This window comes from Camelus ferus, chromosome 13, assembly GCF_009834535.1.
Source record: "Camelus ferus isolate YT-003-E chromosome 13, BCGSAC_Cfer_1.0, whole genome shotgun sequence".
Classification (NCBI taxonomy): Eukaryota; Metazoa; Chordata; class Mammalia; order Artiodactyla; family Camelidae; genus Camelus; species Camelus ferus.
The window spans coordinates 19963688-19979130 of NC_045708.1; positions in this window are offsets into that span (position 1 = coordinate 19963688).

A 15443-nucleotide genomic window follows, 5' to 3' on the forward strand; every position below is an offset into this window, starting at 1 on the left:
TGTCAGTTGCTCAAGCAATGTCTTTTTTCCTGGCTCAGCATCCAATCCAGGATCTCATAGTGCTTTTAGTTGTCTTTAGTCTGTAGACTGAGTTCTTCAATCTTCATCTTTTATGATTTTGACACTTGGAGAGTACTGGCCAGTTATTTATAGAATACCCTTGAATTGAACTTGCCTAATATTTTCTCATTATTAGGTTGAAGTTATTTTTTGGTAGGAATACTGCTAAAATCATGTGCCCTTCTCAGTGCATTATATCAGGACACATAGTGTCCATATGTATTACTGGTGATGTTAACTTTGATCACTTGGGTGAGGTGGTGTTTGTGGGATTTCTCTCCACTGTGAAGTTACTGAATTTCCCTTTGTAATAAGTAACTTGTGGGAGGGATATACTTTAAAACTATCAATCTTTGGTTCACTAATTTTGACATCTTTGGATTGTTATTCCCTGGAACAAGTATTACTGTGGCATTTGCCAAATGTTAATTCACTATTGTCTATTATTTTTGCATTTATACTAATTGGAATTCTACTGTAAGGAGGAGCTGTCCCTTCTCCCCATTTTATTTATTCAGTGGTATCAGTATGGACTCAGGGGTATTTTGTTCCATGGGTCAATGCTGTCACTTATTTTGTTGCTCATACTGTCCCAGCTTTGGCCATTGGACTAGTCTTCAAGTTGGCTTCTGTATTTTTTTGACATGCCCCCAATGTTTTTTGGAGCCCTTCTTTAATGTTCTGGTACTATAAGATGTTCCTGGCTAGTCTTGTATTTTCAGTGCCCCAGCCCCATTTTTCCAAGGAACAAAGGTTCTTTTTATTGGAGATAGAAACCACCCCTTGTGTTTTTTAAAAAGCAGTTCTTTACAACAGATTATTAAAGTGGGGTTTTTATTCCTCATGTAGGTGGAGACTTACTTATCTAATCAAAACTCCTGGCCACCTCATTTCTTCCTCCATTTTCATAGACTATATAGATCAGTCTTCTGGAGTTGTGGAGAGGACTTCCACTTGGCATAATACTTCACCTAGAGTGAGCCCTAATGAATGTGGGTTGGTTTGCACCCTTCCGTAATTTCTATCTTTAGCCTTGTAAATAGAGACCCAAAATGTTGGAAGTCGTGGTTTCCACCTAACCTATTAAGGGGTTCAGAGCTTTTTCTGCCTGTGAGAAAATAAATGGTCGTGTACTCAAGTTTTCTGCTTTTCTTTATGAAGTTGATAGCACTTGAATATTGCCACTTATTTTGACCTTTATTTGAAAAACGATTTATTTGAAATGTAGTCTTGTATGAATGTAGGACCTTTGTTCTGAATATGAGAGTGAAAGTGTCCCTAGGATGCAGATCTGATAAAGTTGGTTTACAATCGTTTTTGTTTTTGTTTTTTGCCTTGGGTAGTATTGCCACTTTATTTTTGACTGTATCACTCATTGCTAGTGGTTTCTGGGCAGCTGGTCAAACTCCTTACCCCTGAGAATCCTTTCTTTGAAACTAATACTAATTACAGCTGCTGAGTTTGCACATGGAAAGCCATCCACAGCAAAATTGAGTGGGTTGGAAAAGGTTCCACCTACCTGCTGGGCTCTGCTTCGCAGGTTTCCTGGACTGGTTTTGTAGCCCCGCCTGCCTAGGAGCTTAGGATGGCCTCTCCTGCCCAGCCCCTGGGCTGGCAGCATGGTAGCCAGCATCGTGACCCACAGGGAGGCAAACCTCTGTCCTGCTTACTTGATTCTCTCCATGCTCCCGCATTCCGCCAACTCTAGCTTGCTGCAGCCTTGGGGGGCCACTCTGCACACCCATTCATTTTGTCCACCTTTCCTGCCCTGACCAAACAATTACTTTACTGTCAGAAATATGGGTTCAAGATGGTGTTGCCATTGCTTTTGCACCTGTGCAAAAGCCTCTGCCAGTGCCAAATCCCTTACCTTCACAGGTGAGCTAGGTTGCCTGAGGGACGGGAAACGGATTTCACACTACCCTGCCAGCAGGGCAGAGATGACATCAGTGCCATGCATGGCTTACTGCTTTCTTCTACCTGTTGAGATAATGCTCAAATCTGTGGCTGGCTTAAAGTTTGGAAAACTATTATTGTGGCCCCACCTGCTGGCCATAGGGACTATTCACGTGCTTAAAAAAGAAAGTTACTCTAGAGTTGCCCTTTAAGGTGCTGCTCCCTGAAGAAATTCCCAGTTTTGCTACTTTGTCGAGTTTTTCCTGTAAATTTTCCATCTATTCAAACATTCAGTCTGCATTTTGTGAGCCCCTGTTGATGGTATTGGGCACTGGGAGAAAGAGAAATGAACAAGATTTTGTCCTTTCAGAACTTAAGGATTACACTGTAATATGGCTTAGAGTTGTGGGAGATATGCACAGAATGCATAAGAAGGGAAGAGTGGCATCTACCCAGAAGATGGCTTTTTCAATATTGGATTTTCCTTCCTAGCTTTTTCTTACCTCAGTGGAGAAACCACATGAGCCCCTTGCCTCTTGGGCATTCTGCTCCATTAATGAGATGTCTGATGTTGGGCAAGTAAGGGAGTTGCTCTGTGCACATGTTTCCTCATTGGAAAGAGGAAATTGACCTCTGAAGCCACTTGATGTATGATTTTTGCAGGGATTTAAGTTCATTTTAACTACTAGTGCTTTTCTAATTAAAAAAACAAAACAACCGGTTCAGTTACATATGTAGAATTTAAAAATGTATATACTGGTATAACAGTTTGTTATCCTAAACCTTTTAAAAAACTTGCTTTATGATATATGTAAATTCAGTATATAATATATAGCATGTGTATTCCTGAATATAACCCACATAAATTTTAAGTTATTTTACAAAAATAATACTAACCCCCCTCCCCAGCTTAGTCACAATTCCATGAATTTTTCTATTTCAATCTGCTTAAGAAGGACACAGGTCTTCAACAGCTTAATATGGATGGCCTTCTAAGATCCTGGGGTAAGCAGGTCTAGGTCTCTGTCATCAAAAGCAAGTTGGCAGAACCCTAACCTTGTGATCTTGTTCCTCCTAAGGACTGGAACCCAAACTTTCCAGATTTCTGCTTTCCCAAAGCCTTTCAACTTGGAGTTAGGCACTCTGGTTTTAGATGAATGTCATTCTAAATAGAATCATTTGGATGCAGAAGTTTAGGGCAGTCCTGGGCATGTGGTTGAAGAGTAAGTGGGCCAGGATTGGTTAGGGAGGATAGTGTGGGGGAGGGCTGCTAAATGTCAGGCATGATTTTAGGCACTGCAGCAGCAACAGCAGAAAACTAAAAGCTGCCTTCAATGGAACTTCAATTCTGGTGGAGAGAAATGTGTCAGATGTGATTAAGTGCTATAGAGAAACAACACGAGATAAATGTTTGAGGCTGGAAGAGTCATGCTAACAAATCCAGAGAGGTGAGAGATGAAGACAAGTTGGGTAAGGCTTTGAAAAGAGCACTTTTGAAAAAAGTGTGTCATCACCTTTTCATTTTACCTCCCCATACCTCATGCCTCTTCTCCCCCAGCTTTAAGTTCCATGGTCCATCATAATCCCCCTCCCCACCTGTTTATCAACTCCATTGCCCCTTTCTCTTGCTTCATCTATTTTAATTGACAAACCACAATCTTGGTTACTTACAACTCTCCACCTACCTGCACCTGTAAAGTTTAGAGTGGCTGGGGAAAACCACTCAACTTGTTTTATTTTAAATTCATGATCATCAACCTCAGGAGGGGACTCATCAACATTGCCCCATCTCACTTTCCTATCACAAGACAACTGTTTCATACCTTCTCCCTTCCCTCAAATCTCCAATACTTCATATCCCACCATATGTTCAACGACTTCACTTCCTACTCAACTGAGAAAACTGAAGCAATCAGAATGAATTATTACCAACTCCCTCGGCTACATCTCCTTAGCCTCACATAATTGTAGGTCAGTGTTTCTTAAAGCCTGGTCCTCTGGCCAGCAGTATCAGCGCCACTAGGGAACTTAACAGAAATGCAAATTATTTGGTCCCATTTAAGACCTACTCAATCAGAAATTCTCGGGGTGGGACCCAGCAATCTGTGCTTTAATAAGTGCTCCAGGTGATTCTGGTGAGCCTTAAGAGTTTGAGAACCAGTGCTCTTTGGGACTATGGATGTTTCTGTCTAGAAATAATCCCTCCATTTGCGCACCATAACTCAGTTTCTTACCAACTCAGGAACGCAACTCCATCAAATTTCCCTCTTCCGCATCCCAATTTTACCTCTTGGGTCATTCCCATCAGCATAAAAACATGCTGTTTTTCCCATTTCTTCTGTCAGTTACCACCCATTTCTCCTCTTTGCAGCAAGACCACAGAGAGGAAGCTGTTACTCACTGGCTCCACTTCTTTGTTCTAACCCACTTCAGTTAGGCTTTCAGCCTCTTCATTCCAGTGGAACTGGTCTTGTCAAGGTCACTAGTGACTTCATGTAGTTAATTCTCATCTCTCATCTTATTTGACCTACAAACAGCATGTGACCTTGATAAACTCTTCACTTGGTTCTAGCACAGCATACCTCCTGATTTTCCTCCTATTTTACTGGTTCCTGCTTAGTCTCCTTGGCTGGTTCCTCCTCTGTTTCTTGTTCTCTTGATGCCACAGTGATCTAGGGCTCAGTCCTTGACCTTCTACACTTGCTGGATTTCATCTGTCCTGTGGCTTTAAACACCATCCATGTGCCAACAACTCCTAAATGTAGAATCAATCCAGGTCTGTCTCCCGAACTCTGGTATATTCAACTGTCAGCTCACCTTCTCTGCTGATGTCTTACCAACATCTCAAACTTAGCACTTCCCAACCCAAACCTCTTCCTTTCTCACCTGCCCCATCTTATATAATAACATTCATCTCTCCCGTTTCTCAGGCAAAATCCTGGGAGTGATGTTTGACTTTCTTTCTCACATCCTGTATCATGTGTGTCAACAAATCTTACTGGTTGACACCATCCTCTCTCACCTGGATGACTGCACCAATCTCTTAGCTGGTCTCTTCTTACATTTTTGCTTCCTACAGTCTGTCCTCCACACAGCAACAGGGAATCCTGGGGAAATGTACATCGGATCATGTCACTTCTCAGCTCAGACTTTCTCCTGGCTCCCATCTCACTTGGAATAAAAGCTAAAGCCTTTGACGGCTCACAAATCCTTATGCCATCTGACCCCCCTTTCCACCTCCATCTCCCTGTTCTCCCTGCTCACATCTCCACTCTTATCTGCTCCACCCACTCTGTCCTCCTTGCTACCCTTCAAACATGCCAGTTTCCTGTCACAGTCTTCACCCTACCTAAGTCTTCCACCTGGAATACCCTTCCCTTATATATCTGTAAGGCCCACTCACCCCTTTTTCAGCAGGGGTTCCCTTATCAGCAAGGTCTCCACTGACTATCCTATTGACATTCACTATCCCACCTCCCACACTACCTGTCTCCCTTGCTCTGGGTTTACAATAGGCAGTGGTGGACCTGAGATTCCACCAACCCCAGATCTGTCTCTTTCTACTCTGAGATGAGGAGTCAAAGAAGCTAATCAAAAGCTGTCAAACAATTTTTAAAAATTGAATGTATCTGTAATTACTGGTTAACAGAATTAAAAAAAATAGTTTCTAATCTCCAATCCCAATTCCTGCTTTCCTAGAGTGAAAGAACACTGACCTGGGAGTCAGAAACCTTAGATTCCAGGCCAGATCTATCACTAAGAAGCTCTGTGACCTGGGGCAAGCAACTCATTATGCTTGGTCAGTCTGGGAAGCGAGAGAACTGGCCTAAATGATCTATGTGAAGTTAACTCTCCAATCCTATCAACTCTACTTCCAAAATAAATCCCAACACTGCTGATGTTTCTCATCCCCACTGCCACCACCTCCTCTCCATGCTGTTTTTATTTCCTGCCTGGGCTACTGCATCAGCCTCCTTACTGATCTTTTTTCACTCATCCTTTAATCCAACTTCCATGTAGCTGCCTAAGTGAATTTACAAGTATGAATCAGAGCATGCCCATTTTTCTCTTGACCCCTTCAGTGGCTTCCTGTTGCGCTTAGAATCATCCTTGAGCTCCTTACCCTGGCCTACGAGGCCCCTTGCCATCTGGCTCTGTGCTTCCTCCACCTCATCTGGTTCTAGCCACAGTGGTTTCCAGTGCCTCCAATTAGCCAAGTTCATTCCTGCCTTGGCAACCCTTTGTTTTGCTTGCACGTTCTTCCTCATGTTCTCCTGGTGGATTCCGTCTCATTTTTTTGGACTTAACTTCAATGTCATTTCCTGAGTGTGAGCTTCCTTTCCTGACCATCTTACCTAAAGCCAGTTTTCCCTTGTTGTTTTAAAATTCAGCTCTCCACGTATTTTCTGTTCACATCATAACATTTATTGCAATGTAACATTTTAAATCATGCAATATTCACACAATGGAATACCATACAACTGTAAAAAAGAGAAATCTATGTGTTGATATAGAACAATTTCTTAAGATATATTGTTAAGTGAAAAAAAAATCCCAAGGTGCAGTGCAGAGTGTATAGAATACCACCATTTGTATAATAAGGGGGGAAATTTATTTGCTTGTACATACATATGTTATCTCTGGATGGGTAGAGAAGAAACTGGTAACACTGCTGGCCTCTATGGAGGGGACCAGGTGGCTAGGGGCAGGAGTGGGAGGCTTTTCACTGTGCATCTTTTTGTGTTTTGAATCATATAATGTACCACCTATTAAAAATAAATAACTAAATATTTAAAAGTTGTGTATTTGCTTTGTTTCCTGTCTCCCCGAAGAGAACACCAATGTCATGAGTGTGTGTACCATGTCCTTCCTTTCTCCTTACTATGTCCTCAGAGCTTAACACAGTGCCTGGCTCCTAATTGTGCTCAATCAGTAGTTATAGGTTGAGCAAAGGAAAGAATGAAGGCCTCTTCCTGCTCTAACACTGTGATTCCAATCTTACTGTTTCAAGAATAAGACATGGATTCCAGGATCAGCCATTTAGAGGCATTGAAAAGTGACACAGAATTGTTTTGTAATGTGGTGTACTGTTTTTCTTTCTTGTTGTCAATAAGCTAAAAAAAAAAAAATGAAGGGGAGTGTGTGGTGGGTGGAAAATGGAGGACCTTCCTGGTACAGGTGCACTTCCCAAGTGAGAGTCCAGGTAGCCACACCCCAATCATGACCTCTGCGGATGGCAGCCTGAGGGACAGGCAAAGCTGCCCCCTTTCCTGAGGAGTCAAAACATTCAGGATCACAGCTCCTACCACACTCCAGGTCTGAGACTGTCTTCAGTGGATTTTAAACTCTCTGAGTTCAGAAACAGTCTGTCTTGCTTACCAGTATACTTAGAGCCTGTCATTGAGGGGAAGAAAGAAGGAAAGGAAGAAAGGATGGAAGAAAGAAAGAAGGAAAAGAAGGAAGGAAGGAGATAAGAAAGAAAGAAGAAAAAGAAGGAAGGAAGGAAAGAAGGAGGGAAGAAAGGAATGAAAGAAGGAAGGAAAGAAAGTTGATTTGGGACTCCAGAACCGAAAAAGCCTGACGTCAGGAGCTGTCATACCCCATCTAGCCAGGAGGTGGCACTAGAGGAGCATTTTCTGAGATACCTGCTCTGCCTAACCGTCTGGGGTGCAGAGCCCTATTTTGACCAGGGGAAGGGGGAGCTGATTTTTGACAAATTTGCCAAGTGCTCTACTAGGCATTAAGGATTATAAGAAGAGACACAGCTTGGCCAGGGAGACAGAAGCCTCACACAGAAATCAACACTGTATAGGAAGACAAGAGCTATTCTGGCCCTTAGGAATCCTGAGAAGGGAGGATTACATTTGAGGCATTTAGAGAAAGTTCATGGAGGAAATGACATCTGAACTTGGCTTTGAAAACGGGGATTTATGAGCTGGAGGACATTCTAGATAGAGGGAATGGACTCATGGGAAATTGAGAGACTGAATTGCCAAGAATGGGGTTATCCCACTTTGGTGGGAGAAAAATGGATAAAGAAAACGTTCTGCTCTGATGAAAGGACAAAAGACTTCTGGAATTGATTAATACCATGCATACAGTAGTTGCTCATGAAATAGTCAATGGATTGATACTTCCGTGTCAGGTAAATGGCAGAGGCTCAAATAAATGTGTTGTTGATTGAATGAATGAATCACAGGATTCTGGTGATTTCCTTGCTTAATCACATGTCCTTGTTGATGCTTTAAAAGTGTGTTTTCCGAGATTCTTCCTGTGTCTGAAGCTCTTCACAGACAGTTTTTATTTCCTCCAAAGACAAGAAATCCTGACCCCAAAGGGGAAAGAATTGCTATAACCTGAAGCCCCTGGCATCCAGAGCCTTCCTTAGAGGATTCCCAAGTCCTGTCCCTAGAATATAATCTCTTTCCTTAGGGCTGAGACAACAGTAATCATTGCTTGTATTTTTATAGCAGCTGATGTCATCCATGGCTTCCATACTGATTAAGTCCACTGGAAATATCTCAATCTTCATTTTTAATTCAGAGGACTCCTTCCTACTTGTTTCACCCTGTGGTCTCCCATTTGCCTCCTGCCTCTCTCCTCTGGACTTCATCTGCCAGCTTCTTTTATTCCTCTTTGTAGCCATTAAAGGTTCAGTTCTTGACCCTAGCCTCCTCTTGCTTTATCTTCTTCCTGGGTGATCTCATTCTTCCCCAGGTTTCAGCTACCATCTAGATGTCAACTATCCTCGGGGCTGTCTCTGTAGCTCTCCTCTGAGCTCCAACCCACCCATCCAACAGCCTGCTTGACTTTTTCATTTGGATGTTTCTTAAGCATCTTAATCTCAACCTGTACAAAAACTCCTCATCTTCCCCACCTATTGCACTATCATGGTGAATGGCCGCATCACCCAGCCTGTAGCTTCAGCCGGAGGCCTGTGTGAGTGTGAATCATCTTGACTCAAGCCCTGATGACTCCAATCATTCCACCCCCTCACTATCTTCTAAATCTTTCCACTGATCTCCATTCCCACCCCTACTATCATCTCGAGCTGCCCCCTCTGCAGGCCATCCTCTCCTCAGTAGCCAAAGAGACTTTTTAAAAAATGCAAGATCATGCCAAGATTCAACAATCTTCAAATACTTCGCCTTTCCCCTACATAAAAGTCAAGCCAGTTAACCATGACCTTCAAGACCCTGTGTATAAAGTCTCAGCCCAGAGCCTGGCACATGCAGGGGTGCTCAAAAGATGCTCACAGCATCATGACAGAGACGGCTGGGGGGGACACAGAAAGTGGGTCCGCAGCTCTGATCTTTACTGGCAAATTCATTTGGGAATTTATCGAGCATCTAATTTGTGGAGCATCTTGTTGGGGTACCAATCACATGGACCTAACTCCCAAGTCTAACAGAGGAGAGAACACATGTACATAAGTAAAGAAGCTTTCATGTGCAAAGTGATAAAGGTATTTAAAAAAAACAACAACACAGGAGACTCAAAAACCTGTTGAATGAAAGAAGCTAGAAGCAAAAGAGTCCCTACCACATGATTCCATTTTTATGAAGTTCTAGAAATGGCAAAACAATCTATAGTGCTAGAGATCAGAAGAGTGGTTCCTGCTGTGGAATTTTCTGGAAATGTTCTGTCTTGATCTGGGGAGCGGACCCCTGGGAGTATGCAAAATATATAAAAATTCATCCAACTGGACACTTAAGATTTGCATAAATCTTACATACAGAAAGTGTATGTAAATTTAAAAATTCTGTCAGAGGGGTTTAGAGAAGGGATCAATTTCCTCTAGCTAAGTGGACAGGGCAGGTGGTGTGGCCTGGAGAAGGAGCTGCAGGGGGGAAATTGTCACTTTCTCTCTCGGTAGCTCAGTAACAGAGCATCTAAACAAAGCACTTAAACTTAAATGGAGTCAGGAATCATCAGCAAGTGGGTTTGGAGATTATTTGCTCTCTGTTTACATTGAAAACAAGTTTAGGATTATATAATTGCAAAAGTCATAGTCAGGGAGGTAATTATCAAGTGTAACATGAGTGTTCTATTTTTGGCCTCATTGCTAGCTCTTCTGGCCCTTCATTCCTTTTGGCTAATGTGATTGCCAGTTGTTCTGCTGGTTCTCTTCTGTCGGAGGCTGCTGGATGATGGGAGACAACGGATGGGGGAACACCATGTGGAATCATAAATCCCCTCTTCACTGTTTCGCTGTTCACAGAGCACCCGTGTATACAGGGTCTCAAAGGTGATAGAAATCTAGGAGGGAGGCAGGGGAACCCATCACGGTTATTGATTGTAAGCAACAGAAACCAATTCTGGGTAGCTTAAGCAGATAAGGGGTGTATTGGGAGGTTATCCAATAACTCACGGAATCAAAGGAAAACTGGAGAACTAGGGTCAGAAAATAGGTGATTCATCCTTGACTCAAGTCCTGATCAAGGAAGGCTTATTTAAGCCTGTGTGTTTGAGGGTGTCTTTGCTTCAGCAACTTAACTATCACAGTTACATTTGAGGATGATGGAGAAAGATTTTCAAGGAAGCAGTGCATGGGCATGGATGACAGAAAGTAATTCGACCAGCAGGGAAGGGAGGGAGGGAATCTAGGAGGGAATCGCTGCACCAGCAAAGGCAGGGAGGTAGGAAAGGGGGGTGAGGGTGTGCTTGGGGGGCAGTTTGTGCAAGCGAGCAGTGAGATAAAGCTGGGAAGGGAGACTGAGACTCTACTTTGGAGAGCTTTGCATGTCTGGGTGATGAGATGGTACTCGAACCAGCAGGTAGAAAAGATCCTTGGAAGTTTTTGAGCAAGGGAATGAGACATTCTATTTGCAGTTTAGGAAGAAAAGCCTGATACCCACAAGAGGACTGTGTGAAGCAGGAAGGGTCTGGACCTAGACCACCTGACATAGTGAGCAACACTGTCAACTGCTCCTGAGAGACTGAGGATGAGGACTCTGAAAGGGCTTTGGCACCTGGGTCACTAGGAACCACGGAGAAAGAAGTTTCAGGGTGTGGTCAGGCCAGTGTGCAGTGTGAGGGACTGAGCGGGTGTGAGGGTGTGGGGTTTCAGGCGGATGAGAACACAGGTCTCAAATCCAAGCTCTCCATCACCTGGTCCAGCCCATTACTGCCCTCGGCTCCTACTGGGCCCCCTACCCCCTTTCTCAGCCTCCCCTGCCTCAAAGCTGAGTCCCTCTAGACCTCCCTCTTCCCCTAGCCTGACACAGACTCTTAGCATCTAAAGAGAACTTAGCTGGCAAAGCAAAGCTTGGGGAAGGGAAGGGACTAGCCAAGGACATGGCCAGCAAGAGGCAGAGCCAACAGTGAAACTCAATCTCCTCTGCCCCGTGCAGGGCTCTCTCCTTCCCGATCCTAGTTAGACATGTCTCTTCTGAGATGCTGTCCGTGGATGAGCCCCATTACTGGGTTATTTCATAGCCTCGTGCTGAATGTTTGTATTACATGTTCCATGGGTGATTTAAAATTCCTCACTTGGTATGTCTTCCAAAGAGACCTGACAGAGGCCTATTTCCTCCTCCTTGGCATCTCCTCCAGAATCTAGCCCGGGGCTCTTCACAAGGAGCTCCTGGGCCCTGGGGCTGAGGCTGGCTCTCTCTGCCTCTCATCTGGGGAGATTGCTGAGTGGCCTTCAGTCTAATCTCCAAAGGCAGTGCCTACACTGAGACCACCCAAACTAGGCAGAACCCAGACAGCGGGCTTGAGCGGGGATGGGGGTGGTGGGGAAGGTATAGCTCAGTGATAGAGTGCATGCTTAGTATGCATGGGGTCCTGAGTTCAATCCCCAGTACCTCCTCTAAAAATAAATAAATAAATAAATAAATAAATAACCTAATTACCTCCTCCCCCGCACCCCCCCCCAAAAAAGAAGACTTGAGCTGGCCTTCTGCTCCTTGGAAGTCCTGCTAAAGATCCCTTCACCTTCGAGGGGAATTCTAGTGCTGCCCCCAGGCTGTACAGTCCTGGGAAGAAGGTGTGTCTCTCCAGAGCAGGCTTAGAGTCCTGGAGAAACACATTTTATTTTAATTCTTCAGCTTGTGATTCCAAGACAATATGAATAGTGTAAAGCCAAACTCCAAACTTGAGCTTGGATTATAAATTTCTAGGGAAATACTTACCCTCCCACTCTAAAGTCAGGCCGAGACATACAGGTTTCCTCTTTTCCTTGTGCTAGAGGAGAGATTTTTCCTCATCTCTTTCACCAAAGGTGTAGTTCTTTGAGGGTCCTGGTTTATGTGAGGGTCTCAGTTCTATCTCCTTGCCCTGTGTCATTAGAACCTGGACCCAGCTACCCCCTTGCCATTTCTTAACACATCTTCCCACCCTGGGGATCCTCGCCTGCTATTCTTCAATTTCGCACTCGATGAATCTTAGAAAAGTGTGGCTCTGATCATGCTCAAGAACCTTCAATGGCTCCCCATGGATTAGAAACATAGCACATCATTAATTAAGTACCATCTCAGGTCGCTACAGCAGGGCCTCAACCCACCTTCTCAGTCTCATCACCAGTTACTCCCAGCAGAGAGGCCACTAGCCAGGCAGAGCAGTAACTCAGGGGGTACCAGGGAGGAGTGCCTGCTACCTGCTGGGTACAGTGGGGATGAGAAAAAAAATGCTATTTAAAAAGCTGCCTGAAATGATAATGTTTATGTTATGTACAGTTGACAAGAGAAAAAAAAGCTGCCAGATTTCATTTCATCTTTGTGAAAGACTGCCTTTTTAATTTTTTTTTAACATTTTATTCACATTTATTTTTTGCTTTTAGTGTGCTCACAGAAGATTAAAATATGTTACGCAGGAGTTTAATAGCAATTTTTGTAAGCAAAGTTACATTCCATCTCTAAGTCAAACAGTCACAGCTTCCCCAGTATTTATAAAGCATGACAGACAAGCTGCTACACAAAACCACTGCATCTGAAGTCTTTTCCTTTATTCTCAAAGACGACCGGAAAAGAAAGCATTGTCCGCTGAAGACAGCCTTTTCTGGGACAACATACCTACTTGGCCTTCAATGATGCCAAACAAGTCTCAGAATGAATGTGGAGGGAGACGCTGAGACCAAAAGAGCTGAACACTTTGCACCAGGAGATAAAGGGTGAGTCGTTTGGGTGGAGAGGTGGTTAGCTTGGTGTTTTGTTGTTGCGTTTGTTTTTGTTTGGTTAGAGAGGCTGTTCTGGTTCTCTTTCTCTGGAGGACGCGAGAAATGGATGTGGGGCGCAGTTTGGACACAGAAGAGGCAAGGCGGGGACCGGAGGCTGTGGTCTGAGCAGGGAAGGCCCTGCTAAGGAGGCAGGTAGTGGAGGAGGCGAAGGGACCAGAGGGGCGTGGCTGAGGAGCCGGAAGACGTCCATTTTTGGGTTTTCTGGCAGGACATCAATTTCAAGTTTTCATTTACAGAATTGCAATTTCCCCACAACTTCCCCAAGCTGTCAGCAAGGCTTGATCCCACCCCAACCAGAATTAGCCTGGGGCTAGTGCTGCGTTGGGAATGGAGGGAAGAACAGAGGCTCTGTCTTTGGGAGGGTGGCAGCAGCCTGAAAAAGTGATTACAAGACAGCCTGCAAGGATCAGGAGGCAACCAGAGCAGCTGTGCAGATTGCTTGGAAACAAGATATGTGACTATGGTTAAGCACTGAGCTTCGGATTCAGACAGACTGGTTTTGATGCTTGGTTGCACCTTACAATCAGTGTGACCTTGCGCAAGTGACCCAATTTCCCTGAGCCTCAATTTTACTCTCTGTTAAATGAGAAAAATAGTCCCTCACCTCACAGGGATGATGTGGGGATGAAAGGAGATATAATAGTCCCGCTTAATCCGAGGTTTTGTTTCCTGAGGTTTCAGTTACCTACGGCCAACCACGGTCTGAAGATATTAAGTGGAAAATGTGAGAAATAAACAATTCATGGGTTTTAAATTGTGCGCTGTTCTGAGTCACATGATGAAATCTCGGGCGGTCCAGCTCCGTCCTGCCCAGGCCAAGCATCCTCCTTTTGTCCAGTGCATCCTACCTGTTGGTCACTCAGTAGCTGCCTCGTTATCAGATTGACTGTCGAGGTGTCGCATTGCTTGTGTTAAGTAATCCTTATTTTACTGAATAATGGCTTCAAAGCACAAGAGTAATGATGCTGGCAATCGAATATGCCAAAGAGAAGCCATTATGTGCTTCCTTTAAGTGAAAAGTGAAAGTTCTAAACTTAATAAGGAAAGAAAATAATTCATATGCTGACGTCGCTAAGATCTACAGTAAGAACGAATCTTCTCTTTGTGAAATTGTGAAAAAGGAAAAAGAAATTTGTGCTACCCTTGCTGTCACACCTCAAGCTGCAAAAGTTATGGCCACGATAGGTGACAATCACTTAGTTAAGATGAGAAAAGCATTAGGTTTGCACAATAAGATATTTTGAGAGAGATAGACCACATTTATTACAGTCTATCATTATAATTGTTCTATTTTTTATTAGTTATTGTTAATTTCTTACTATGCCTAATTTGTAAGTTAAACTTTATCACAGGTATGTATCTATTGGAAAAAAACACAGTATATATTTAGTTTGGTAGCATCCTCAGTTTCAGGCCTCCACTGGGGATCTTGGAGTGTATCTCCCAAGGACAAGGACTGCTGTGCTATATGTATAATGCGTGCCACACAGACTTCAGCTCAACTCTCTGAAATTGCTGCTTAGTGTTCAGATATGGTTAAGAGAGGCAAATTCATATAGTTTGACCAATAAGGACCCAATAAACACGGGACATTATTTTTATTTTGTTGCTATTATTATTATTATTATTATTAAAGTCCCTCCTCTCCAGAAACCCTCAGAAATATTGGCAAGAAGACTGGACTCGCTGCAGTCATTCAGAAGGGGAGATGGAACTATTTGGTTCTGATATTAAAGGGAAGTGGGAGCCACCTGGGAGATTAGAAAACCGGGGACTCTCAGGTCACAACTGTTACCATCTTGATAATAGTTTCTCTTGCTTGGACCATTTACTAACTGTACCTTGGTGTTTAACTCCAGGTGTTTCTAACCTGTATTTTGCTTTCAAACCCCCACCTCTGCAGATTTTACCTGGACCATAATTTGAGGAGGAGGCTGGTCCTGTGGTGGCGGGTGAGGAGGAGTCTGATGAAACATGGGCTGTGGAGAGGAAGGGTGGGGGTTGGGGTGGGGTCTCCAGCAGGGAGGGATGGGGGAAGCCTGGCTTCCTCAGGCTAAAGCTCTTTCTGACATGAGGGCCTGTGGGCAGGAAAGGCTGGGTGCTTCAGGAGTGCTGGAGGCTGCAGAGAGAGGAGGCCTTCTCTGGGTCGCAGGCCTGGGACTGGAGCTGGGAGGGAAAACAGATGGAAATGAACATCCACCTTGTTAGATCTGCTGGCCTTGAGGGCGAGTGGGAGGCAGCTCTGGGCTGGCAGGGCAAAGGGCCAGGAGTCTGCTCTCCGGTGAGAAGAGCAGGACAGTGGGGTTCC